The sequence below is a fragment of the Ursus americanus genome, chromosome 15, assembly GCF_024610735.1.
Source record: "Ursus americanus isolate L20-20 chromosome 15, mUrsAme1.1.p, whole genome shotgun sequence".
NCBI classification, from domain to species: domain Eukaryota; kingdom Metazoa; phylum Chordata; class Mammalia; order Carnivora; family Ursidae; genus Ursus; species Ursus americanus.
Window position 1 is genome coordinate 38,348,152 of NC_142141.1, and position 14,114 is coordinate 38,362,265.

A 14,114-nucleotide genomic window follows, 5' to 3' on the forward strand; every position below is an offset into this window, starting at 1 on the left:
AATTTGCAAGCACGGGCCTGCCCAAAGACCTGAGTATTCCATTTTATCATACTGACCCATTCCATATGGAAGAGGATGTTCAGTCCACTTTTTGGAAGTCGTTGTCATCTTCATGTTCATTTTTCTATCTCTGAAATTTTAATATATGTTGAGCATATAGATATTATATATCCATATGTTATATATTCATATGTTATGTATTGACAAATAGTTATATAGGTCTATGCATCTGTGTGTATATGCATATGGCAAATACCTTTAGCAGCATTTCAGTAATCCTCTGACCATGTTTGCAAGGTAGAACATGAGAGGTATTTCTATGATTATAGTACAGATGAAAAAACAGGGGCCCGGGATCTTCCCACAGTCTCCTGCCTCTGATGCTTGTTTGGTAATGGCCCTTTGAATAGAGTCCCTTATTTTATGTGTGGATATTTTGTTCAGTTTTAATTACAATGAAAACTGCTTAAGGGAGGGGCCATAGGAAATTTGGATAACTTTCTATGGAGATTGTATCGTTTGTTTGGTTGCTCTAGAATGCATTGTTCTTGGTCTAAGATTTCCCCTCCTCACACATAGGTAATATTTAAGAAGCACATCTTAAATTCAGTTGTCATGCAAGCACTTTCCCAATCTCTGGTCAGAGCAAAAGGAGGCTATGCACAACTTACATCTGATGAGACAGCTACACGTCAAAGCATCCCGACAACAGGGCGAATTTCAGGTAATGTGATGCTTCTAGGATTTACATAGAAGTAGCAAGATAAATGTGTATGGGTGACGAAATCAGCTCCTGCCTGGTCAAATGGTAGATTTCTCAAAAGCATTTGTAAAACTGGATCCAACTTTTGTTGCCTTAGGGAGACTGTATAAAGCAGGAATAACTGCTAGATTAAAAGGAGAATTGGTTTGCTTTCCTGTTGTGATGTTGAGAGGCAGGGGTGATGGTTTGGTTAGACCCTGCTGGAGAGCCCTCCAGAAAAAGATTCAGAGTCCCCTGCTTGGAAATAAGAAGTCAACTTTTTTCTTTCTTTCTTTCTTTCTTTTTTTTAAGATTTATTTTATTTTAGAGAGAGAGAGAGAGTAGAGGGAGAGGCTGAGGGAGAGAATCTTCAAGCAGACTCCCTGCTGAGCACAGGCTCAATTCCATGACCCATGAGATCATGACCTGAGCCAAAACCAACAGTTGGATGCTCAACTGACTGAGCCACCCAGGCACCCCTGAACCTCTTTCTGCTTTGGCTTTGTATAAGAAATCTCACTCAAGAATCAACTACATATTTTTATAAGGTCATGGTTTTGCAAGATACTGGTACATGTTTTCCCAAGTCAGTGGTTTCACTAAGAACTGAGTGTCCTAGAACTGCTAACGTTTCTGAGCCATCTTGGTAGACACTAAATCAAATAAGCCCCCACCCCAGGGCTTGTCTGTATTCCAAGCCAACACAGGCATTATTCTCTCTTGCCATAAAGATTCATTTGCGGTACTCATTAGTCATTCTCCAAGCTTTTAACTTGGGCAAGCACAGATCAGTGTCAGATGCTTTTCTTTTTCTCTGTTGGGATACCCTCAAAAAACTGAGCTGTACCAACTGGTGAAAATTCTACCTTTATTTTTCTTGTCCAGCTGAATCTCCACTTCTTCCCTTTCATCTTATCCCCTTGCCCCAAAGCAGTGCTTGGTATGCTAATGTCACTCTCATGATGGATTCTTAAGATAGCACCAGGAGAGTGAGCAATTGAACTTCTACCTCTGTTTAGTGCAGTGTCCCTGAGTCATAGAAGATGGATCCAAGTTTTTCACTGCTCTCATGAGATAGGAGACTCTTCACCAACATACTTCACTGCCAAAACATGGGACAAGAAGGAGAGAAGGTTTCCAGTAGATGAATTTCTGCTCACTCCTGCCCATCACCTTGCCTTTGCAGAGTTCTTCCAGGGATTTATTTCTCATTCCATCCTCATAGAAACTCCAGGAAGTATGTATTATCAGTCTCATTTTCAGAGATGAAGAGAATGAGGCAAAACGGTGAAGTGACGTGCCCACGGCCACGTGGCCAAGAAGCAGCCAGGCAAGGGCCTGGGCACAGGTCTTCTGACATGTGCCGTATCCAAGCCTCTTTTTTCTCCTTCCTGGCTGCCTTCCCAGTTTTGTGGAAAGAATCAAAGCCTGGAAGGATAAATAACAACAACAAGAGTTAAAAACAAAAAAAGCCTTTGCCATGTGCTAGATTCCACACTAATAACATCAGGTACATTATTGCTTTCCACCCTTTCATAATTTCCGAGGGCTAGCCTCAGCATTCCCACTGAAAGAAGAAACTGGGTTTCAGATAGTGTAAGTGACTTGCTCAAAGTTACATGGGTTGGTAGAGACAGAATCCATCTCTAGGTATTGAACCATGGAATCTGCTAGTTCCATCAAGCAAAAATTGGAGGGGAGGAAAAGAAAGAAAGAAAAAAAAGCATGGCCTTGTGAACAGAGTCCTGAGCAAAAAGGGTAAAAGATCTGCGTCTGAGTTCTACCTCTGCTTCTATTGCTCTGTGTGATCTCGGGCGAATCTGATGACTCTGTGGACTGTTTGCTTCTTATTATAAAATGGGGCTGGTACTGTTTGGCCTGGTATCTCAGAGAGGAGGATCCAGCCAGGCCAGACATGCCTGTAGTCTCTCAAAGCTGGAGAACACCGTACAAAGAGAAGGTATCATTCTTAGTGTTAGAACTGCCCTAGTGTCCTGACCCCTCATAGCACTACAGGCCAGTCTGGGCTCTTCCCTCAGCCCCCTGTTCGCTCCATAGCTGCCAGATCAGCTTGGTTAGGAAGAACTTCATTCTCAGAGAATGTGTCCATAAGAGTATCTCCATTTCCTTGTAGTAAGAAAATTTATTGAGTGAGATTAAGCTACCCTCTACAAAATATATATATATATATTTATATTTATATTTATATTTATATGATAGATTTTATTTATTTATTTGACAGCAGAGAGCACACAAGCAGGGGAAACAGCAGAGGGAGTGGGAGAAGCAGGCTCCCACTGAGCAGAGACCCAGGTGTGGGGCTCGATCCCAGGACCCTGGGATCCTGACCCAAGCCAAAAGCAGACTCTTAACCACTTAACCGACTGAGCCCCCTAGGCACCCTAAACAGTATATTTTTGAGCAGTCTTTTCCTGGCCTCTGGGCAAAGCCATTGTCAGTTAACAAACTAGAAGGAATCACTGCCTGGAGGGTGTTTATACTCTGGGAATGACTACCAACCTTCTCTTACTCTGGAGCAAGTAGGGCTTTCACAGGGAAGATCCTAGGGCAGCTTGGGGCCAAGGCCAAGACAGAATGAATTGCTTTTGTGTCCAGGGTCATTGACCATCACGAGAGTCGCCATTTACCGATTGCCTCCTATGGGACAGGTGCATTAATACATTATTTCTCCTGATTGCATTGTGAAGTATTTTTATCCCCAGTTTCCAAAGGAAGAAAGCTAGGTTCTGGGAGAAATACTTCTAGAGCTCTAGTAAGTTTTATACTGGTCTTCCTGTCGTGTCATCCATCCCCTGTCACCTCAACAACTAGCCAAGTTTCCAGTTTCCCACCCCTCCTCCAGGGCAGCCCTCCTTCCTGCCAGTCATCAAAGCCACTCAGGGCTCAGAGGGCCATGCTGGCAGGAAAGAAACGGCATTTTCTGAAACTCACACCCACACTGTGGGTTGGGTCTAGGCTAGGACTACTGACCCGGTCTCTACTTTTTTTTTTTTTGGTTGGGAGGAGACTTTCTCAAAGCCTCTGTTTTTCTTCTATTCATTCAGTCCTGGGTTTCTATTTAGTTGTGATGACAGATAAAATATTTTTGGAAATTTTGCTGCCTTGGAGTACAAATTTGGCATTTATGGCGATTGAGGAAGCTACAAAATGTAGTGGGAATTGAAGTATGCCAAATACTAGTTTTCAGCCTCCTTTACAAGTCTCAGTCACCTTACTTTGGAATATCAAGATAGGTTATGTGGTTACTGCCTTGCTCAGGTCATAAGCAGATTTTATTTAAAGAACTATAAAGGACAAAATGGAAAGGGGGAGAATATATTTGGTTTTTTTCAATGTTCAAGTTTTAAAGGAAAGTGTTTTAGAAAATACTTTAGAAGTTTCCTAAATTTCACTCCCTTTAAGGTAAACTTATAGCTAGAAGAGTGGTGATTTAAAAACCTTTCTGTCATTACCCGAATCACAGGAAACTGGTGGAATTTTTTACTACTAGTCACATAGAACCGCAGAGTAGATCGCAACTCTTCCTTTCAGAAAATAACATTTTCAACCAGATATGTTATCTGCCTCATAGATGTCATCATTTTCACATCTGGGAGATCTTAAGCTGATAATGTCCACAAATCACGCAGGCTGGCTGGGGGTGGAGGGGAGGAAGGGGGTCCACCCTGAATTCTGTCTCTGGGAAGATCCTGCATTTCTCCTATAGCACTCTTTACATTTAAAAAAAGCCCCATTGTCTTGTGAACCGGCAGAGCCTCTGTAACCTTTTGGGGAGGTTAGGGGGCTTACAGCCACATTTCTACGCCTTTTCCCTTGTTTTTCCTGCTTCGGAGGAAAAGAAGTTTCCTCTGACACTGGAACTTCCTGCTCAAGGGACTGACTCTGCTTTCTCAATGTGGCCAACTCTGGAGAACCAGAAATCCAGCCTGTTGGGGGCAGCCGACATCACGAGCAGAGGACACATAATTAGCTCCTTTGAACTTTGCTGTTGTTATTGTGGTGGTGGTGGTGGTGGTGATTGAGGGTCAAAGAGTTCAAGGTGGGGACAGATCAGCTGGCTGCAGGGAAAGTGTCAGGCTTCTTGGCTTAATCAGCTCATTGAACTAACAGGTTACCTGTAGAGAGTATCTGCAGCTCTGAGGACAGTGCTGTCAGAGCTGCGGTAAACACAGTCTAAGTGACTGATTCTAGAACCTAAACCAGGTAGTGGTAAAGAAGGGGTGGGCAAGAAGGAGAGAACAAAGACCCAAGTGGTGAAAGTTAGTAATAAAAACAAAGCAGGAAACCAAAAAAATACTTCTTTCGACAGCCAGCCCGTTTTCCTGTTTAGAGAACTGTTGTCCCCCTGCTTAACCACAAATAGCAAAGAATGAAATAAATCAGGGCACCTGGGTGATACAGTGGGTTAAGCAGTCGACTCTGGGTTTCGGCTCAGCTCATGGTCTCAGGGTCGTGGGCTCGAGCCCTGTGTCCAGTTCCACACTCAGTGCGGAGTCTGCTTAAGATTCTCTCCCTTCCCTCTGCCCCCCTCCACCACGCTCTAAGTAAATAATTAAATAAATATGTTTTATAAAAGAATATAATAAATTAAGATTAAATGGCCAGTTTACTCAATGGGAGCAGGGAAGTTAGAGTCAGGAAATCCTGCACTTGTCTTTGAGAAAGGAACGAGGCAAAGAGATGATGAAAATGCCGTTGCCTGTTCTGTAAAATAGAGAGACTTCTGTAAGCAACCCGCAGAAACACACCTTTCGTCTGACGCCAGGAAAGCCCACGGGAGATTATCAGCCTTGCAGCCTCTGTAGGGGCTCCACTGAGTCAGGGCACGAATAATAAAGTGTTCTGTTTGGGTACTTCGGCAGGTATAAGACAGCTTCCCTGAGTACTGCTCTGCCACGGCCCGGGACCAGCACTATGTGAGCAGGAAAAGGGAATCCTCCGGAACAAGGTTTTCTCAACCCTCCTGCTCTCAGAGGGGCCTGAGATGGCTCCAGGAGAAGGATACAATTTGTCAGCATCACGGAAAAATTCCTGAGGTGGATCTGGGCTCCCCAGAAAACTGCTCTGTCACCGGGGGAGCCAAAGGGAGGCCAGAGGATGTTGTAAGAGGAATCGAAGGGCTGGCTAGAGAAACGGTCCCGTGCCTCCCCAGTGCAACACCCAGGACTGCTGCAGCACTGTCAGGGCAGGGCCCAGAGGCTGGTTTGCCCTCTCTCCAGGACGGGCGTGGCTCCCCCGCCCGCCAGTCTCGTCTTCATGCCGTTGCATGCCCAAGGAGCATTCCCCAGGGGCTGAGGCAGACCCAAGCTGGCAAACTCAAGTGGTAAGGGAGCCCTGAGCCTTGGCTTCTGGTAGCTTTGCTCTGGTCCACAAATTGAGCAAGGATGCGTGCTCAGAGCAGCACTTACTGGTGACAGAGGCTTCCTGAAGGGGGTGGGTCTCAGCCCAGCCCCAGAGTGCTCTCTCAGAGATGGTGCCAAGTTAGCGCACTGGTCTACCTCCAGCCGCCATCCACATACACACCCTGGAGGTCCTTCTCTCCAGCCTCATGACTGAATGGCTGTGATGAGAGGACTGGCAGTCGTGGTCGTCGGAAGGGAGAGAGGGAAGCTGAGCTGAGCGGGTGAGGCAGAGATGCAGACTCGAGGAGAGCTTAATCCTTCACCTGGGCTCCAACCCCATCTTCAGTCCCAGATCCGAGCCAGCCCACAGGGAAGCCCAGCAATTGGGGAAGCAGCCAGAGGGGGAGGAGTTGGCCCTCTGGCTAAGTGGTGTTCAAAGACAGAAAAGAGAAAAGCAAAAAGTGATTATAGCTTTAAACCCTTCCACTGAGTCTGTGAGTCCCTCCAGGTCCTAGAGCAAGGCACATGTGGAAAGCTGGTCTTTCCCTCTTCCTTTCCCATGTGTGATTTATTTCTCCTCATGACTAAAGTTCTCGGTAAAATGATTTACCTTGGGTGAGAAAAAGTTGAGGTCAGTGGAAGGTGGTGCCCAAGGACCTACACATCCTTGCCCCTGAGTCCCATTCCCTCGGAGAGGTCTTGATTGGCCTCCGCTTAGTCCATTTGCAAACACACTGGAGTGTCTTTGCCAGTGACTTTGGGCTGCTGTCCAGGCTCCCAGGCAGAAGCTCTGTGCCCCCCTCCTGTGCAGCAGTCCTCATGCCTTAGCCTGGGGAGTGAGGAAGATTATTTCAGCAGAAGCAATGCTTTTGAGGAGGCAAGCCCTGCTAGCTGAGGTTTGTTCTGCTTTTGCTCATGGAGGTCCCAGCCTACCCTCTGCCTTTTATTCACTTTACTTCTACCCCCTGCCATGCAAGACTCCTTCAGCTTCGGGCTAAGACCAGACCACTTTGACATTTTAGAATATGGTTTTGTAAGAAACTCCAGCTAGGGCAGTCATTGCCAACCTCACCTCCTCAAAGGAACAAGAGGACTTCTCTTCTCTTAACTGCCATTGCAGTGGTTTCCGTTGGTGGTCAGAGCACATTGGTGGGCACACCTTGGTGGGCAGTTGGAGAACATTGAGCATCTCTACTCTTATAAGCAAAACTTGGTTGACTTCTTCTCTTTCCTATTTTTCCCTCAAGGATCCAGGGAACTGCTCAATGTGCCCCAGAGCCTTGCCATGTCTTCTTCAGAAATCTTGGAGACATTCTCCCAAAGGTGTGACAGTTTACCATGCCCTGGGCATCTTCTCATGCTGGGGAAGGCGGTAGAAAAGAAAACTATGGCTTTCATAGCGCCATTTCCACACCCAGCCTTCCTGTCATTATCCTTAATGCAAACAGAGGAGGAGGGGCTAGGATGTTCTAGAAGAAAACGGTTGGCACAGTCAGTTCAAAAAAGATTACCCTGAAGCTGTGGCTCCAATTTTATACAGCCATTTATTCACCTAGCGTTTATTGAACACCTACTATGTACCGGGGTTCTAGGGCTACAAGGTGGATGACAGACGGCACTACTGCAAAACCTAGGGGGTTGAGTCTAGGGCAGACCCTCACGGCCAATGAGGATTCTACGCTCAGGGCAGATGTCCCTCGGCCCCAGCTAGCTTCTGCTGTGGGGAACTGCCTGCCTTGCGGGCTGCTTCTGGAGGGAGCAAGTGATTAGGTATGAGGAACAAGGGTACAAGGAGATGCTTCTCCTCAGGGAGTCAGGCTTTGGAGAATTCCTTCACGAGTTTCAGTTAGCCTTAAGTAATCCAAAATGGGCTTGCCCTTATATGAGCCCCCTTTCTCTGTGTGTGTCCAGTTTCTGAACAGGCAGACAGCATGTGAGTGAGAACCTTAAGAAAGTAGGACTATTCTCTCACTCTTTTTGCTTTTTCTCTATTTAATTTCCTCTCTTCACTTCCTTTCCTATTATCCTCCCATACTCTTGGCACTCCCCAAAAGCTTAGTGGCTCTTCCCTGCCTACAGGATTGAGTTCAGACTTCTCGGCTTGCCCTTTCATGGCATCCAAGCTCAGTATAGGACTGTTGAATATGGTATCAGAATGAACCATTCTCTTGGCGTTTTTCAGTACCTGTATTTCACAGGAGTTGATGGACTGCTTTTTCTGGAAACTTGAGGATTAGTATTTTTCCTTCAAAATCAACTTTACTTTTTGCTTAGAGCCTGTCAAAGACAAAGGTCTTCTCCCCACCCCCGAGCCCAGCCAAACCCAGTAGACAGAGGTGAGCAAGCTTTCCTCTGACCCCATATTCTGACCCTTGGAACGAGCTGAAACAAAGTGTACCTCATGTTTTTCAGCAACGGGTTTTCTTGCCTGCCCTCTCCCCATAACTGAACAATGATTACAATCCTCTGTACTTTAATATGTAGATAAATTATTAACAGTGGGTTGTACCTTTTCCCAGGTTGTAAAAGGATGACTGGTTAGAGTCCCAGCGTTCTCCTTGTCAGTAGAGGAAATGTAGGGGAGGATGTCATCTCAGGTCACTAAGACTTAGAGACTCAAGTCTCTAAGACTTGTAACAAAGATGTGGCAAGCTCCAGCCAGGAGTGTGAATGGGGTGACAGACAGCAGGAATGCCACAGGTGAGCCTTGGTGACTTTCACCTTTCTTTGTCAATTTTGATCCTTTTTTTTTCCGTCTTTCTCTTCTGGAATTGGAAATGGGCAGGGGGCAGGGAGTATGACTAGGATATCAATGATTGTACAAAGGTCTTAGGGAAAGGTCTGTGTTTTAATACGAAATGGGCAAGGGCACTATGTGTTAACATAAAGGCCAACGTGAAGGCCCACTGTGGAGCCCAAGTATTGCAGGAGGAAAGTGTGGACCCAGCCTGGGCACAACGATCAAAAGGCCAGCATGATAATATGCCAGCATGATCACATGACAGACCAGTCTATCCTAGGGGACTGGGAAGGGGCAAACTGGGGGGTGGGGGAAGGCAGGGACTAAAAGATACTGGAGTGAAGGATGCATTGCCTTGATGTGCAATTGGAAACATCTCCACATCCAGGGGAAAGGCGGAGAGAGAGAGGCCAGCCAGTGAACTGTGCAGAGCCACAGGAGCCCATGCATGCCAGATTCAGGTCAGGGTGATTGGGGCTGAGGTGTTTTGTTTCTTTTAACAGATGCCTTTTTTTAGAGCAGCCTTAAGTTTACAGAAAAATTGCAAAGAAAATACAGAGGGTTCCAGTGTCTCCCAGTCTTCCCTACCTACAAATTCCTGTTACTAACATCTTGCATTAGCGTGCTACATTTATTACAATGATGAACCAATATGGATTCATTGGTATTCACTCAAGTTTGTGATTTACATTAGGGTTCACTCTTTGTGTTGTACAGTTCTGTGGGTTTTGACCACCTCATGTCAGATAGCCACCATTACAGTGTTACGTGGAATAGTTTCACTGTCCTGAATTCCCAGCTCCCCCAATCCTCCTTTCTCCCAAACCCTTGGCGGCTACTGATCTTTTTACTGTCTATATTTGGCCTTTTCCATGATGTCATATAACTAGAATAATATAGAATGAAGCCTTTTCAGATTGCCTTCTTTCACTTAGCAAATATGCATTTAAGTTTCCTCCATGTCTTTTCATGGCTTGATAGATCATTTCTTTTCAGCATTGAGTGGTATCCCATCGTGTGGGTGTGCCACAGGTTGTTTATCTGTTCAAGCAGACTTTTCCGTGAGTTAAAAGGCAGAAGCAAGGGGCGCCTGAGTGGCTCAGTCGCTAAGCGTCTTCCCAGGTCCTGATCCCAGGTTCTTGGGATCGAGCCCCACGTTGGACTCCCTGCTCAGCAGGGAGTCTGCTTCTCCCTCTCCCTCTGCCCTCCCCACCTCCGCCTCTGGCTTGTGCTCTTTTGCTCTCACGTGTGCATGTGCTCTCTCTCAAACAAACAAATAAAATCTTAAAAGAAAAAAATAAGGCAGAAGCAATGAAAAGAGTGGATGAAGGGAAAGTAGCAAGGGCCACATCACAAGATGTGAAAGAAGTGAAACATTTGGAGAAGTGGAATAACTTGAGTGAGAGGCCTGAACCAGCCTAAGGGAAGGTTCTTGAGACCAGTATTCAGTGGGAGAGGCCAGCGGCTCACCGACTCCCACCAGGCCTTCCCTGCTTTTATAGACATGAAATTTTATAGAAACTTCATAAGGGCAGGAACTATGCCAGCCTCACCCTAAGAGCCCAACACATGGCAGATATCCAATAAATAATTGTTGAGCCATCTAAACCTCCAGAATCTTTTCTAAAGAGCAAGCTTGCCCAATCACCAGGAGATCTGAAGCTCCTGAGGCTGGCCCGTCATCTCAGGCTGTCTCAGCTGCCTGCTTGGCCGAGACCCTCTGTGCCATGGGGTAGGGCAAAGGTTACCTGCGACATTCAACTTCTGCACTGGGAAAGCATCTCTCTCACCACCATCTTCACCTGCCTTGTGAGATGTTCTGTGGACACAAGCAGAGCCAACCGTAGGGAGGCAGGAGAACCAAGGGAGGAATAGGTCAACCTAACATACCAAGTAAAAAAAACCATTCTCGCCGTAGGATTAGAATCTGGCTTTCTGCGCACTCATTTTTCAGCCCAATCACATGGCAGTAGAATTGCCCACATAACTTCTGTAGAACAGAAAGAACAAACAGGGTGATTCAGGTGGTCAGCAATAGCTATGAGAGCCAGAGGAGCCATGCCTTCTGCTCAGAATGGTTGCTCACACGTGGGAAGGAAGCCTCCGTCACAACAGTCACAATCGATGGGCGGGACTGGTTGGAGCCCGGCCAGGGGAGTGCAGCTGGATGGAAGGGGTTGCTCTCCAGGGGAGCTGGTAAGTCAGGTCAAAAATTGCAGGACAAATAAAAATGTGCCAGTTACAAATTACTAGCTCAGTGGTTTTCCACGGGCAAAAGAGCATATCACTGGTATGTTGGTGCAAGGTCATTGCTTAAAATGTGGTCCTCTCCTAGGCCATGATATTGGTGTTCCTGGGTACCCATACCACTTTCTCTCGGTGTAATGAAAAGGGTAAGTGAGCCCAGGGAGACGATGAGGGTGTTTGGCTTGCAATCTGTTTCTCTTCTACCCATTATGTGCTCCTGTGTCTCAGGCAGTCACCACAACCAGTGGAGAGCTCTTGCGAATGTCTTATCTACAAAAAAGAATGTGGTGGCTACATAGCCCAAAGGCTGTCCTGAGCAGTGGGGCTCCTCCGGAGACACACATGGACTCCTTGTCCCCACTGTTACATCCCTCAAGGAGGCAGAGTTACTGCGGACAGTTCATTGGACAGAGGGCAGAGGTAGAAACATGAGGCAGGCTGAGGACTAGCTGCCTTCCCGCCTTGCAGCTCCACAGTGGCAATCCCTGAGGAAGGAGGACACGTCTGTGAGGTGGATGGCTCAGGGCGATGCTGTATGTTCCCGGAGGGGCAGCAAAAGGAGCCCCAACATCTCCATGGAACCAGAAACGCAAGCAGAGGAGAGCCAAGCTCAAATCACAGTAGCGGGTCAGTCTTGGGGACAGCTGGCCTCCCCTAACGCAACAGCATCCGGCCCCTTCTGCTGCCCCTGGCCAGTGTCTGCGACATTGCTTGCTCATACGGAGCCCACAGAGCTGCAACAAAGTTTTCCGTATCCAAAATATTTATGAGGAAGAGAGTATCTGTGCCTCACTGGAGTCTGTTTTCTTGGGGCATCTGCTGTTTTGGTGCTTTCCAGCACAGAACTTTCATCTTAAATTCTTGCTCATTTGCTTTTGTCTTCACATGGAGGGCCTGCCTGTGGAAGTCCAGGGCACAGTCTACCACTTGGCAATAGCGGTGGAGAGACAGTGTGAGCCTCAGTTACTCTGCCCTGGGAATATGCATTGCAACAATACAGTCCTCCTCTTCCCTCCTCCCATTCATGCTTTTCCTCCCCGGCTTTCTGGAACACTCTTTAGACTTAGCTCCTTCCGTCTTGGTCTATGCCCTTCCTTCCCACCCATCCTGTTTGTTAGCCACAGACGTTGGAGCCCATTTAAACATCCACCCATAACCAAGGTAAAACCTAAGCATGGGGCTCAGAGTCCCCAGAAAATTGGGAGGTGGAGGAGAGAGGAGGTCACAGAGCTGAGAATGGCATGCAGAGGCAGGCACTGGCTCTTTCGCAAGGAGCCCTGAATTCTCAGGGCCATTAACGAACAGACATTTATGACAGAGCCCAGAGCCATGCCCTTACTGTTCCTAACGAAATTATAGGTCAGTCACTTATTGATGTATTGTCTCAGCAAATGCTGACTGAGCACCAGTGAGATGACAGGGTAGGCCTTAAACACAAAGATACCTTGTCCCCAAAACGTGTGTGAGTGACACAGACACCTGGACCCATAATGGTGTCAACAAAGTGTCATGAAGTCTGGGGTCCTGAAAGACACCCGGGCGGTGGGTCTGCGTGAGGAAACTGGGAGCCCATCTGGGCTGATCTGGGAGGAAGTCATAAAGGACTTGACACCTGAACTGAGTCTTGAAGGTAGGGTTGAGAGGAGGAGGGCACTGGATAGCATGTTCTCGGCAGGAGCCAATGCAGGGGCAAAGGCACTGAGCAAGCAGGGAGGTCATTGGGATTAAAGTGGCTGGAAGCCTCAGTGCATGGCCCAGGGAGAGTGAGACCAGAGAAGGCAGAGCCAGCTCAGGAGGGACCCGGAGGTCTTTGCACGGGAGGACGGTGCACCAGAGAGGTGTGCAGTCAGATTTATACTTCCAGAAAGAAAGCCTAGCTGAAATGTGGAGAACAGTTTCGAGGGGACAAGACAGTAGACACAGAGAACGCATCGGAGGCTGTTACAATAAAATTGGCTGGAAATGATATCCTTGGAAGCCTTTCTCCTGTCCACCTTGGGCTTCCTGTCAGAGGGGAAGGCGAGCTGGAGAAAAGAGCTTGCAGGAAATCATTCATTCGTCTCATCGTCTTTGTGCTGCTGGTGACTGCGATGGCTTTGTGTTACAGTCACCATCACGTAAAATCACCATTGCGTGAACATTCCCCTCTGATGAAAGCTAGCCTCCAGGAGTGTGTGAGACGACAGACATCTGGTGTGTAAGCCGCTCAGCTTGCGGTCCTTGTTCTGGCAGCTCCAGCACACTAACACAAGCAGGAGGTCTCACAGTCCCTTATGGAGGATACTGAGGTGCAGAGAGTAAGGGCTCTGAGTGAAGAAGAGACACACCCTCTACATCTCCAAGATCTCTCCAGGGCGAGTCCAGGTTACGTTCTAGTCTGGATGCTGGGCAGCCCAGCCAACAAGACAGTGTCATGCTGTGGGAGAGCCGCAAGGCCAAGTGATTAGCACTCATGACACCAGCACCTCCCAGGAGAAATATAAGGCACTAATGTGCTTGGGAAAACTTTCTCCTGCTCCCAGTATTTTGAACAGAAACAGATGCAGCCAAATGTAATCCCCACTTTCCTCCTCCCCACCCAGCCTCTCACCACAAGGACTCAACAGGCTACTCTTAGAGCAACAGACTCGTGGTCGGAGCAGAGACGACTGTTCTTGCTCCTTCATGAGCCTCCACCTGTCCTTCCCAGCAGTGTGTATGTAGAAATTCCACCAGTGTCGCTGCTCCTGCTAGGAGTCCCAGAGTTAATTATCAACAACCAAACAAATTCAGAGTGAGTGCAGATTTGGTTTTGTTGCAAGGCTTGTACATTTTTGAGAAGCACGTTTCCATGGGAACTTCGCCCCCATTAGATTCCTCGTCAGGGCTCAGGGCAGAGAGACAGACACATGTCAGGTATGTAATTTTAGCTAAAAGAGACCCAAGCCAGAGACCTCAGAGAACTCACTTGGAAAGTTTTCCCAGGAAAGTGGACTTCCCTATTCGACATCTCAACCAGACTGGTGTTTGGAGGGAATAAAAA

The 14,114-nt window shown here is 47.3% G+C and overlaps 1 protein-coding gene across 2 annotated transcripts in view; it reads left to right on the plus strand.

Annotated features, from left to right (window-relative positions):
* The window catches only part of PRLR (prolactin receptor), a 169,645-nt gene that overhangs the window by 32,965 nt on the left and 122,566 nt on the right, over positions 1 to 14,114 (plus strand). The window contains exon 1 of one of the 2 annotated variants that reach the window (XM_045787231.2): positions 8,635 to 8,805. The exons of the other annotated variant lie outside the window; for it this stretch is intronic. The gene's annotated coding sequence lies outside the window, so the exon portion shown is untranslated. Of the gene's footprint in view, positions 1 to 8,634; positions 8,806 to 14,114 lie in introns of those variants that run through there. 2 annotated transcript variants of the gene reach the window in all.